Genomic DNA, 14,775 nt, shown 5'->3' on the forward strand with positions numbered 1-14,775 from the left:
TGTCCATTAAATTTATAGTCTCACAGAAAAAGAACTATGACTATAGTATAGCATACTATTTATACTATGATGCAAATACTACAATAGGATAAAAATGACTGAAAATATGGCCATAGGCTGAATGTGTCAGGTTAAAGAAAAAGAATCAGGACAAAATACATTACAAGACATTTTGAAAAATATGGGGTTAAGATAGGTAATAAATAGGAATTGGAAACCCAAAACTACTTAGGTCTAATTGTTTAGATTTTGTTTTAAGTTACCACTTAATGAGCACCCTCTGTGTGTTTGACAGTTTGCTCATATAATGGATATATTTAGTGAAAGAACTATTGATGTTATTTTACATATATAGATTAATTTGTGTAATGAAGAAGTATCATTAGCAATTTTAAAGATGATGAAATAAACTCAGAGAGGTAAGGAATTTGCTTGGGGTTACACAATTATTGAGTAGCAGAGCCAATATCTTAATCGAGATTTGCCTGATTCTAAAGTCCATACTCTTGATTACTATAAATCATGTTAAACATTTATTTTTCTAAAGCATCTTTTCCCCATGAAGCACATGTGTTTTGCCCTGAAGATGCTATTTACCCTTGTCCCATGTGTTCCAACCAAGGCTGTTGTCCCCTCATGCAGCTGCAGTGTACAGCACCTTTGCTGCACCTATCACAGGACTTGACTACCTACCTCTATGGCCTTCCTTCCAGATAGGGAACTCAATATTCTCCCCATCATCTCCTAAGCTCTTTGGGGAAAACTTGTGATGATGAAACTAACCCTGTAGAAGGAGCTTGTCTGTATAAAGGAGGCTTGGTTCCCGCAATGATGATGTGAGTCTCATATCAGGGAAATAATTTCATTTCAGGAAGATAGGTTGACCTGAAGATCTGGTAAAGGAAAGGAAAGACAGTGGGAGCAGACACAGTTACTATAAAACCAGGGCTCTTCTTAGTGCAATCCTTTTGCTTTAGTAGTCTACACACTCTAGCCAGTGTCAATCATTTCCTTCTTGGCTATCACCTCTCGGTCTGTCCCTTCATCATTGACTGATCTGTCAGACACATTTTTCACCAAGGATGTCGATACTTTTTTTCACCCTTCCTTCTAATAATTTTTCAATAACCCTGATTAATTTCTCTGTTTATGACTCATTCAATGCGCTAGGTCCATTTGCTTGATCTACTTTATAGTAAAACCTTCACCCCTAACTCATTCATACAGCCATCTATGTCTCCAGTATCTTCAACCCTGAGATTTCTCTCTCTGATCTCTCCTCTCTCCCTACCTCTTTTACTCCCTCAATTTTAGTAAGTTTGATTTTTTGCTTTTTGTCACCTTCCCTATTCTCAAATTGATTTATTATTAGTTTCCAGTTTACGAGGGTCTCAGCTTCATTGTCTGTTTATCAATTCCTCTTTCAACAAGCAGGTGTGACCCTGTGCCTTGATGCTATGTGTGTCCTCCAAGTCAGTTGGATGGCACTATATCTCTAGTTGTTCCAACTTACCCAGATTTCTAAATTTATCACTTGTTTTTCACATTTGTGGCATTTTATTACTCTCTGGGCTTGAGGTTCAACACTGCATTTGGGGTTATAACCTTATTTTTCCCTCTTGGGTCATTATAGGTTGGGATTTTCCTTAGTTTGTGCTGCCTATAGAAAGCTGAGTAAATATCCTTCCTGGAATTGTTCAATCCTGAATCTTATCCTTGCCACAGGTCTTATACATTAAGATGGTACTGATTTCGCCTACCCTCATGTATAAGATCTACATAGCTACCTACCCAAGCAGAATCCCAGTCAGTGCTCATGAAGTCAGGTATATACTCACCAACCCACTTCATTCTCTCACTCTCTTAACTGTTTAGTGGAGTGTATACTCCATGAACTTCTAAATCTGATTTACATTCTCAAATCCCTACTTGTTTGCGTACTCTAATCCCATCCAGGATTTCTAAGCACTAGTAAAAAAAAAATTGCATAATTATGCTAGTTGGAAGCCATCAAAAATTTATGTTTGTAAGGCTCAATGAGATAAGCAATTCTTTTAATCATTGTTGCTCAGTTTCTAACACATTCCTTTCAATGACAGCCAAAAAATAAAATTGACAAAAATCTTTATGGTTCTTCTCAAGCCCGTGATTCTCAAAAAATGGCAACCTAATTTATATGTGACCTACAATTTGTATATCTTATAAGAATACCCTCAATATCTATTCTTTCAAACATATTATCCTTTCATCATCTTTCTCTCTTCTTTCTATATCAGTTAAAAGTTCTTTGGCTAGGGTGACAAAAATAAACTCTCCCCACCCTCAAAAAAATAGAATTTATCAGAAGGATATTGTGAGACCATGGTATCAACAATGAGCCTGGAGATGTAGACTTGAAAATTTGTGGGAACCAAGGAATCCCCAGAGGGAATTAGGAAATGGTCTCTTTGATGGCAAAAACAGCTTGGTGTTCTAGTTTGACTTCTTTGATGAGTCCAGCTATTTCTAGTCTTTTGTCATTCTGTCTCTCATAATTCAATTTCTAGAGAGACAGCATCCAAGTGCCTAAGCTTGGATTACACAAGTTTCTTCTCAGCTAAGTAGAAGCAGGGCCTCCATCAGGCTGTAACCAATGGAGAAACAATACTTTCCCAAAAGGTAATGAAGGTGCCATGAAGAAGAAAAAATGAATGCTATGCAATCAAAACACAACAAAAATCCACCATCATTTCTGTTTCTCAGAAATAAATCATTCTGTTCTTTCCCAATTTTCCCACAAGGTACTTGATTCAATGCCTCAAAAGAGTTCTTTATAAACTTCCTCTCCATCATGTCTTTTCTGATTTCTAAATTATAAATCCCAGAGTCATCCTTGTGTCTTTCCTCTTATCACCCATATTACCCTATTTTATTGATTTTAAAGTTTTGTTGATATTATGTAAAAAATGTCTCTCCAATTAAGCCCTTTTCTCTTTGCCTCAATTCAAGCTGTCCTAGACTATTACAATAACATCTTAGATGTTTCTTCTTCCCAACTTTTCCAATCTAGTTTTTGGTATTGTTCCAGAATTATTTTTTTAAGTAGTCAAAATACCAAAGAAGTAACCCATAATCTTATCATGTCACTTACTTGCTTAAAAAGACTGCCATCAGGAGTGTGTGTGTAGGTTACATGCAAGCACAATGTCATTTTATATCAGGCACTTGAGTATTCATGGATTTTAATATGCAGGGGAGGAGGGTCCTGGAACCAGTTCCCCATTCTGAGGGACTGCTGCATATGTACACTATATGCTCTGTGTGTGTGTGTGTGTGTGTGTGTGTATGTGTGTGTGTGTATTATTCTGCTTCTCTGGAGAACTTCAACGAATATATACTTCTAGTAGTCATTCATTAATTCAACATATATTTATTGAGCATTTTGCATGCACCAAGTTCTCTTATAGGTACTAAAAACACAGAAACAAGCAAATTGACAAAAGTCCAAGCCTTCATAAAGTTTATATTCTAGAAAGCAAGACAGAAACTAAGTGCTAACAAAAAAGCATGACGTGGAAGGTTATAAAGTGTTATGGAGGTAGATAAACCTTGGACAAGGGATAAGGCGTGCTGGGAAGAGACTGCAATATGAAATAGGATGATCAGGGAATGTCTCACTAAGAAGATGGAATTTTGAGCAGAGATTTAAAAGAAGTAAGAAAGTAGGTAGAAATCTGGGGGCAAAGTAAGGCAAGAGTGTAGTTGTTATGTTCAATAGCAGCGTGTCATTGAAGAGCAAGTACACCAGTGTGGGGGGAGAGGAAGGAGAGAGGGCGAGAGTGATAGGAGAGTGGAGCAAATTAAAAATAGGGGTCAGTTCCCACAGGAGTTTGTAAGCTATTGACTCTGAATAAAGAATTTGGGCAGAGAACTGACAGGATCTGACTTCTCTTTTTAAAGTTTCACTCTCAATGCTGGGCTGAGAATAGACCTTGGGGGAACATTCATCACACTATCTTTACTGTTTATCTCCAGACTCTCTTCCCTGTTTAGTACAAATCCTACATTTTGTTTACCTTAACATTCTTGTTACTTGAAAGTGTTTGAGAAACTTATTAAGCAATCACATATTTGTTGTATTAATTCTATTTCTCCATCAAGCAAAAGAGAAATGTATATAGTAAGTGCCATCTGCAAAGAGTACATTAAGCTTAATTTCACAAATGAGCAAATCTAAATTGATAAATACAGTAGAGTGTAGAAAGAGGAAAAGAAGAAAGTGAAATAAACTTGCTTATAGGAAAATAAAGGATATAGTTTTAAAGGAAAAAATAAAATAAGATACAATATTGTTGCTACATTTCTAAAATGAATTAGGACCTGAAAGAGTACAGAATTCTAGCATAGTAAGTATATTAATTAAACAAATGAAGTGATACCAACTATATTATAATGCAGTAGTTTCCATTAAAATTAAATATTGCTGAAACTCTAAAATTGGCTGTTTTTCAAATGGCCATGTCAAATAGCAGCAGGGAGAAATCATCTGTAAGTATCCCACAGATAAATAAACTAGTCTCCTGAATCTAAATCAAATGATGTGTTTGAGGTATGTATGTTACTTCCAAATACAAATTTGCAACTTCATTGAATTTTTAGACAATTCATAGGTTTCTCTGAACTTACTCTTTTGCACCAATTGTGTGGTATTTGAAAAGCTGTATTCACAAGTTCAGCTAGAATGTATTTATAAGCCCTGTGGTGCCAGGCATTGGCAAATGTCCTCCTCTGGACGTGTGATGAAGGGAACAAGCCTCACAACTGCTTCCCTCCCTCGTAATCCCTATGGTTCATTGGAATTGGATGACCTTCCTGGGAGCTCTTTGCTGTGGCCTCTGTGGGTGCCAAAAGCCCAAGAAAGCTTGCTGGGTTGTTCTCATTCAAATACTGAGCTTGCTGGGTTCTCATTCAGACATCTTTAGACACACTTCCTTCTCGCTCAGCAAAACTGTTAATTGGCACAGGAAACATCCCAGCTTTGTTCATTTTCTATAGAAGCTGGAAATGCTTCTACCTGATCATGCTGACAGAATTATATTTTCAATGGTATGAATGCCCTGGACATTTCAATGACAACTTTGGGAACAAAATAATATACACAATATATTGGTTAGTCATAAACAGTTTCATGCCACAGCATAAGTGATTACAAGCAAGAATCTTCTAAAATTGTGGGCTAAAAAAGAGTGCTTGCGATATGGTCATTTAAATTTGATAAAAACTGCACAGAGCTGTTTCTGCGCTCTTTACGTTACTTGGCCCATTTTCATAATTATACATTTAATCTGTTTGCCACTAGTTATAAGAAGGGCTGTTGTGGTTGGTTTCCAAGGATTGTTTTTCCGTCAGCTGAAGAAAGCATGTTACATTGCCAAGAGTAAAGAAATTTGTCCTTATATTTATCTTTGCCCAAGAGCCCAAGTCTCATATATGTCAGGGTGGGACGGGGTGGACCCTTTAATCCATATTTTTAGGTCCTGCTTGCTTCTCATGGACTTGTGTAGAGGGAAAAAAGGAAGTACAAATATTGGTGAGAACGTTTGGATTGGGTATTGAAATTACTGAAAAATTTTAAAGCCAGTATTAACATTTGAATGTTTATATATTTCCACTTGCCAAAAGCTACCTTAAATTATTTGCATATGTATTTATATGTGCATCGTCTCTGAATTCATGGAGATACATAAAGGTTTTGTTGAGTTTTTAGGGTATATCTTTAGAGGATAGTGATGTTCTTTAGCTGTGTTATTTTATGCTGCTCAAAAATATTTATATGAGCAAAGTACACACTATATTCAGAAATATCATTAAAATATGATATTATTAATATTTTGCTTTGTATTTCTAGTTGCATATTGTGAAGTTTGTGGTTATTCACTGAGAACAAGATAGCAATTCATGACATCATAGTCTTTGTGTTAAGAAGATCATGCTAACACAAATAACTAACCAGGTATGCACAGAAAAGTCCAGTTATTGCTATTCTTTTCTGCACTTCATGTGTAAGAAGTTCATTCATGCTGCCCCATTTCCAGTGCTAGAAGTTATCTGATTCATTGAAATTCTATGTGCCCACAATGTGCCCGGAACTGTGGTAAATACTTGAATGGATAAAAAAGAAGCCTCCTGGAGAATTTTTGTTTAGATCTTGTTTGAATTTTGATTTCTAATTCTTGCCAAGTTGTTTATTGGAATTAACTTTTAAAGGATAGTTTCAAAGGGTAATATTTTATATCCCTCCCAATTCAAGATTCATTAGTTTATGAAGCAAAACTAAAAATAATTTTTAAGACTATAGTGAGTCAAATAGCTTGATGCTTGAGAAGGAATAAAATGACAGATAAAACAGAATTGACAGCTCTAGAGATAAACTCAAAATACACATGGGAATTTAGTATGTGGCAAATCTGTTATGTCAGATCAGTGAGAAAAGATCAATTATTTAATAGGCACAGTTGAGACAGCTGGCTGGTCTTTTGAATAAAGATCAAGCAGAATCTCTACCTTAGAGCCGAGATAAATTCCTGATAAAACAATAATTTAAAATAATAAAAAAAGTAGTAATAATAAAAATAATAAAAAGAACTATAAAAATTTTAAAAAGTTATGAAATGGGCAAGGTCTGTTTAAAAACAAGGCATCACCTATGGGATATACAAAAAAAGAAATGGCAGAATTGATGATAAAAATTTTTAAAAATAGAAGCAACAAAATTATACAAAATATAACAGCAATATTGCCATATTGCAAAAATTACCATAAAAATATCAAAAGAAAAAATACAACCTGGAAAAAATTTTGGAGAACATTTAATAATCCAAAGTAATTTCCTAGGTATGCAAAAATATTCACAGACCAATAAAAAGATTATATCTGAAAGAAAAAATGGCAAAAGTATAAACAGAGAGTTCACAGAAACAGAAATACTCAAACATCCTTTATTTCACAAATATATGCTAAAAACTTACATATGCCAAGACTACTGAAGGTACTTGGAATATATCAGAGAACAAACAGATACAAGTTCCTACACTTGGATACATTCTATTGTGAGGGGTCAGGAAGAGAAGACAATAAACACTATAATACACCTAATAAATAAGTAATTATACAATTTATTAGAGCCATGGTTCCCAAACTGTGTGCCAAGGCACCTTGGGATGTTGCAGAAAAATTACAGGTCCATTGCTGGTTATGTAAGTTTTCCAAAGAAACACAGTGCTATGGTCTGAATGTTGATGTTGTCCCAAAATTCATATGATGGAGCTTAATCCACAGTGTGATAGTATTAAGAGGTGGGGCCTTTTGGGAGATGAGTAAGTCTTGAGTGCCCTGTAGTCATGAATGAAATTAGTGCCCTTATAAATTATAAAGGAAGGTAAAGGGAACATGTTTGCCCTCTTTGTCCCTTCCACCACATGGAGACACAGCAAGAAGGCACTGTCTATGAGGAATGGACCTTCACCAGACACTGAATCTGCTGGGGCCTTGATCTTGGACTTCCCAGCCTCCATAACTGTGAGCAATAAATTTCTGTTGTTTACAAATTACCCAGTCTCAGGTATTTTATTACAGTAGCAGGAACATACTAATTCCTACAGCAATATCTATCAGACACACAAATTACTAGCTAAAGCAGCTTAAATTTTCAACATTAGATTATGCTGAATTTCTTTCATTAATGTCATATATTTTCAAAGACAGCTTTTTGGTGGTTGTGACAAGCATGCACTGCACAAAAAGCAAAGTGCATCAGGAAATGGGGGTGGTGTTGTGCATTGTGAATCCAAGCATTGACAAGCCATTCAGGGTTCAACAGTCACACACATCCCATTAGTAAGTAATTGTGGTTATTTATGAATGAAATATTATTTTCTTTCAGCTTACGTGTATTATTTTTTCAAATGTCTATTAAATTGTTAGGACAGAAATACTTAAGTTGTTTGACCCTATTGCATAAATGGAATTGGTAGATATTTCTTTTGGCCAGAGGTACTATGAAAAATTATTGAGAGACGAAGGGCATCGTGCATCGATAAAGTTTGGAAAGCTCTGTGTTAAGGGGTGATAAATGTGATGGAAAAAAAAAGGTAGAACACACTAAATTGGGCTGGGAATGCTAGGGGTAGGAATGGTGCGGTTGCTATTTTAAATAGGGTGTATAGTTTGGGCTTCGCTGAAAAGGTGACGTTTAAGCAAAGTCCTGAGGAGGTGGGGAAGTGACCTATATAGCTACCTGAAGGGATAATGTTCCAAGCAGAGGGCACGGCCAGTGCAAAAGCCCCCAAATGGGAGTATCCTTTGCGGGTCCAAGGAGGCCAGTAGTTAAAAAAACAAAACAAACAACCAAAAAAACCAAATCACACAGGCATTGAGTTGGGCCCCTGAAAATGTTAGAGTGAAAAAGAGTAGATGGATCTTTCTAGAGATCAAAATTTAGTTTCAAATTATCTCAGCTTCTGAGTGGATTAAGGCAATCAATGGGGCAGGGGGTGATTTTGCCACTCAGGGGATATTTAGCAATATCTGAGGCATTTGTGATTTTCACACTGGAGGATGCTACTGGCATCTAGTGAGTAGACATTGTGGATGCTGCTAAATATCCTAAAGTGCACAGAATGGCCCTCACAACAATTGAATTTGTTGAATTATTCAGTCCAAAATGACAAGAGTGCTGAGGTACAGAAACCACGGATTTGCAAGTACCCCTAGCTGGCTTCCAGAAACTAATTATATCTTCTTAGGATAAAAATAATGTTATTTTTGAATTCAAACTACATCCACAATTGGTCTTACACAATGCCTGATGAGAGATAAAAAATAGTCAGGTATACAAGGAGGTAACACAATGAGACTAAGTTCAAAAAAAAAACATGCATTCAGACAAATAATAAAATTATCTCATGAATTTTATATTTTTTAACTTTATCATTACAGAAAATTTGTGACCATAGTGCAATTAAGCTAGAAATTAATTATAAAAGAGAATCTTAAAAAATCCTCATATGTCTAGAAATTAAGAAATATATTTCTGTATAACCCCCAGGTCAATAAAGTAATATAAGTAGAAGTTAAAAAATATTTTGATTAAATGATAAGGAAAATACTGCATTTCAAAAATTATTAGATAGTACTAAGCTTTCTTTTTGGTAAAATATATAATCTTAATGCTTATATTAGAGGAGAAGAAAGACTGAAAATAAAATAATTAAACCTCTGTAAAGGTTTTTTTCTCATACATTAGCTGTAAAATTTTAGAACATTTCAAGTCTTCTTTTATTGTGATTGTTTTAAAATACTTATTGAATTAATGACATTCATTAACCAGTTTGTAGCTAATACCTTTGTTGTGGAGATATATTGTGAGTTTTATGTTATTTTTGTCAATGTAGTATCAAATCAGCATAAAATTTAAGTCATTTGCCATTGTGTTCCAGTGACCCACTTTCTTCCTTAATTTTATTGCAAATCAATTTAGGGGCCTATTCATAACTCTTATTGAAAACTTATTTCTCCCTGTTAACAAATTACTACTTTTGATGTGATATTTTTTTGTTACAGTTTGTTTCTCAATGTCAGGATTAAATTTATTTCCTCAATCATCATCATTGATTTTTGCTTCATATCAATTTATTTTTTATCCAAATATTCTTTCAGTTCCATAATAAGTACAAAGATGACTAAAAGAGACTCTTTATATCCATTTTGTATGTTTGAATCAAGAGTTTGTAATTTCTCAATTGCTTTTATGAAATATTTCAAAATATTTTTCCAAATTGAAGTTATATGTGTGTGAATTTCTTAATTCTTAATTGTGTGTGTGTAATTGTGTGTAATTGTTAAATGTGTGTGAGGAATTCTTTTTTTTTTTTTTTTTTTGAGACAGAGTCTCACTCTGTTGCCCGGGCTAGAGTGAGTGCCGTGGCGTCAGTCTAGCTCACAGCAACCTCAAACTCCTGGGCTTAAGCGATCCTCCTGCCTCAGCCTCCCGAGTAGCTGGGACTACAGGCATGTGCCACCATGCCCGGCTCATTTTTTTGTATATATATATTTTAGTTGTCCATATAATTTCTTTCTATTTTTAGTAGAGACGGGGTCTCACTCTTGCTCAGGCTGGTCTCGAACTCCTGACCTCGAGCAATCCACCCGCCTCGGCCTCCCAGAGTGCTAGGATTACAGGCGTGAGCCACCGCGCCCGGCCAGGAATTCTTAATTCTCATGTGTTTTTGCTTTTTGTTTTGAGTCTTTAAAAATATATTTTAGACGTCTTTAAAATATTGTTAATTATGTTGCGAGGCTTTACCAACCTAATAATGGGGAAAGCATTTTGCTACACAAAAACTTCTTAAAAATGTAAGTTTCCATGTGTTTAAAATACTCTATCAACAAAAGAAACCTGAAAAGAAAAAATATGACAGCTGCAAAATACTGAAGTAATCAACTTCAGGTACTATGGAGACTGCTTTTTCTTCGATGAGATTAGGAAATTTATTGATTAAGATATGTACTCTTTTCTTACATGTTTAAAAAAAAAATGCTTGCAGCTGCTCTGTGAAAAATCCTGTTAGAAGATTGAAAAGACAAGCCACAGACTGGGATAAAATATGTGGAAAACACATATCTAACAATGAACTTGTATTCAAAATATACAAAGAACCCTTAAAACCCAACAATAAGAAAATGAACAACTCAATTTAAAAATGGACAAAAGATTTGAACAGAAACCTCACCAAAGAAGATATACAGATGGCGAATAAGCATATGAAAAGATGCTTAACATCATTTGTCACTGGGGAATTGCAAATTGAAACAATAATGATATAACATTATCCACCTATTAAAATGACTAAAATACCAAAAAACTGACAATAGCAATTGCTGGCAAGGAAGAGCAGCAGGAACTCTCACTCATAGATGCTGGGAATGCAAAATAGTACAGCCACTTGGGAAGACAGTTTGGCAGTTTCTTATAAACCTAAACATAGTCTTATCATATAATCCAGCAAAGGTGCCTCTAGCTATTTATCCAAATGATTTGAAACTTATATCCACACAAAAGACTGCACACTAATGCTTAAAACAGTTTTATTAATAATTATTAAAAACTGGAAGCAACCAAGATGTCCTTCTTTAGGTGAATAAACAAACTGTGATATATCCATGCAGTAGGATACTATTCAGTGATAAAAAGAAATGAGCTTTCGAGGTACAAACTACATAGATGAATCTTAAATGCATATTGCTAAATGAAAGAAGCCAATCTGAAAAGGCTACATACGGCAGGATTTTCATTATATGACATTCTGCAAAAGATGAGACAAAAAAATCAGTGTTTTCCAGAGGTTCAAGGGGAGGAGAGCATCACTGAATACATGAAGAGTAAGGGTTTTTAGGGCAATTAAATAATTTCGTATGACACTATAATGGTGAATATACATTATGCATCTGCCACGACCAGCACATTGAGAAGCATAGAACATGTGAGCTCACATACAGATTTTCTGACTCTATAAACACAGCAATTTTGTTAAATTCTATTGTTTCCTCACCAGTTACAGGAAAAAAAATTAAGTATGGTTTGTTTATAACTCTATACTCTGCATTATTATTTTCCTGACAGGGCTAACTTCTGTTTTAGTCAGACATTAAAGAAACTTGAATCTCCACTTACAATTTTACACATCCAGTGACTGTGATATTTATGAGAATTTTCCACACACTGGTGTCTGGCTCCATGCACCTTGTTTCTCCTCCATCATACACACACTTTTGGTGCCAGGTCCACAGAACATGTTTGCATCATGTTACAGCCTCTGGCCACACACCTCTAAATTAGGATGCCCTGGTGAGTTGGTGCAGTGGTTAGTGGGAGTGTCGTGTGAAGCCATTTCCACACCAGAACAGTTGCTGATAAATGGAAGCAGCTGCAGGTTTTACAAAAACATATGGCCAGGCCGGGCGCGGTGGCTCACGCCTGTAATCCTAGCACTCTGGGAGGCCGAGGTGGGTGGATCATTTGAGCTCAGGAGTTCGAGACCAGCCTGAGCAAGAGCGAGACCCCATCTCTACTAAAAATAGAAAGAAATTATATGGACAGCTAAAAATATATATAGAAAAAATTAGCCGGGCATAGTGGTGCATGCCTGTAGTCCCAGCTACTCGGGAGGCTGAGACAGGAGGATCCCTTGAGCTCAGGAGTTTGAGGTTGCTATGAGCTAGGCATGATGCCATGGCACTCACTCTAGCCTGGGCAATAGAGTGAGACTCTGTCTCAAAAAAACAAAAACAAAAACAAAAACAAAAACATATGGCCATATGAACACATTGCTAGGCCCTCTGCAGGGACTTATAAATAACCTGATAAGTGAGGATTCTTAAAGCTTAAGCTTCTTTAGCTTAATAGAAAATCAGCCTCTAGCTCCTAGGAGTCTTTGGAAGTTCCTTTTATTTTATTTTTTCAATTTTCAAGGTGAAATAGCAATCAAGATTATCGACTAAGAGCAAGAAGGGAGATTGACGGGAGTGTTTTGGGAAAGTGATGTATAAAATAGTCAGCTTTGAGAACAGAAAGTCAGTGGACTAAGGAAATATAGCATAATTACTGAACAGCATGAGCACCCACATGAAGATCATGGGAAGGAATTTAGAGAGAGACCAGGAGACCTGATGGTGTACTGTACTCCAGCTACGTTTAGCCATGTAAGTGTAGACAAAAAGTGGGTGGAGAATTGGATCTGAGCAGGGGTATGGTTTACCAAACAAATATTAGGAAGTGAGAGGGACCAAGGGAGAAGAAGTTATATGCAAGAGAGTGATTATAATGTTGGAACACAGATTTTAATAATTGCCTAGGGAGGGAAGAGAGGGTATCAAATGTTGACAGTGAAACATGGCAGCAGCAATATACTGGCAGGCTCTGTGGGTCAAAGGATTGTTGGGATTAGAGTCCATGAAAGAGTAAACTGGAAAGATACACGGTGGTGGTCAGAGATGGAATGCATGCACTTGAGCTACGAATGGACTGCATTTAATGGCCATGGCAAAGTCTATAGAATAGCCTTGAGTCTGATTGGCTAGAGTAGTGCTGAAGGCAAATTCACTAAGAAGAAAGAAGTTCAAAGACCTGAAAGTGAAGGATGTTGAAAGGATCATCTATGTGTGTATTAAAATCCCTAAGAATTAAGACAGTGGTACAAATGAATTGAGTGACAGTGATCCAGGTGCCAAAATGATCCAGAAACCAGATGGAAGAACCTGGGAGTTAGTACATGAAAGCAACAATGAGTGGAAGTGGTATGTAATTTGATAACAGAAGATTCTAATCTGAGAGAGTCTAGGGATGAGAAAAGAATGATCCAGAAGCAACAGTGAGGAGCAGAGGCTCCCGCCTCCAGACCCAGTGACAGCTATAGGAGAAACACAGCTACGGATTGAGAAGACCAATGAGGCTGATTTGTCTTCAGAAGTGAGCTCCATTTTAATGTTGAGTAAGGTGATGAAAGAAAAGTTCTGAGAGTATGTTGGATTTTGCTAAGTATGAACTAGAATCCCAAAGGGCACACATTATATTACAACCTGAATACCTACCTATAATTTCCTGGTCATCATGGTACAGTAGATAAACATTGTCTGGGCTGATGTGGAGTGTTCCACAGTCTTTTAATAAATGGAAAAGATAAGGTTAGAGACTAGTATTGTATATACATGTATACATAGTTTGTACATGCAAAAAAAAAAAATCCCAGAAGTTAACAAGGAATATTTAGCAGTGTTTACTTCTGAAGGGCCCTAATTTTAATGTTCAACAGAGACTTTTACCTGTATTTTATACCCTGTTCTAGTACAATACTGTAGTGTACAATGTGATCATATTAAAATGTGAATACTTATTGGTTCTTTGATATTAAGAAATTATTAATTTTTCTTAGGTGTGACAATGGTATTATGGTTATTTTTTTAAAAAAGTTATCATTTAGAGATACACATAGAAATATTTCCAGATCAAAAATATATATATATATATATATATATTTTACCTCTCAGGGTTTTTATGATAAAATAACATTTTAATTTTGTTAAATGCCTTTTTTGCAATAATTAGATAATCATGGGATTTTTCTTTTTTAGTCTGTTGATATGAGGGATTATCTGAATTGATTTGCAAATGTTAAACCAGCCTGGCATACCTGGCATAAACCCCACTTGGTTATGGTATCTGATTCTTTCTATGTCTCAGTCATTCTGTGCCTGGCTTGCCTCACTTAGCATAATGTTTTCCAAATTTATTTATGTTGTTGCAAATGACAGAATATTCTTTCTTTTTTTTTTTTAAGGCTCTGTGGCACTCCATTGTGAACAGATCAAATATTTTTAAGCATTTGCCTGAAAATAATATGAAAGTGGGAGTGGATAAGGAGAATAGGTAGGGGGTTTAAATTAAGCAGGCTTATTCAGCAATTGAGTAAGGTTGAAGCAGGGTGATGGTTACATGCAAGTTTATTACAATGTCCTGTCTACTTTTGTATATATTTCAAATTGCCTATAATAAAAAGTTTTAAAAAATACCTTATCAGACAACGCAACAGGTGATGGCTAAATAGATCAAATTTTATTTCAATCCCACAAATTATTATGTGCACTTAATTTGAGGAATGCAGTGATGTAAGTATTCATGGGCCTTTATATTGTTTATGACAAAGAAGACAATTAATCCAAGAAAGAAATTATGAGATGGCT

Source organism: Eulemur rufifrons, chromosome 16 (genome assembly GCF_041146395.1).
Source record: "Eulemur rufifrons isolate Redbay chromosome 16, OSU_ERuf_1, whole genome shotgun sequence".
Taxonomy (NCBI): Eukaryota; Metazoa; Chordata; class Mammalia; order Primates; family Lemuridae; genus Eulemur; species Eulemur rufifrons.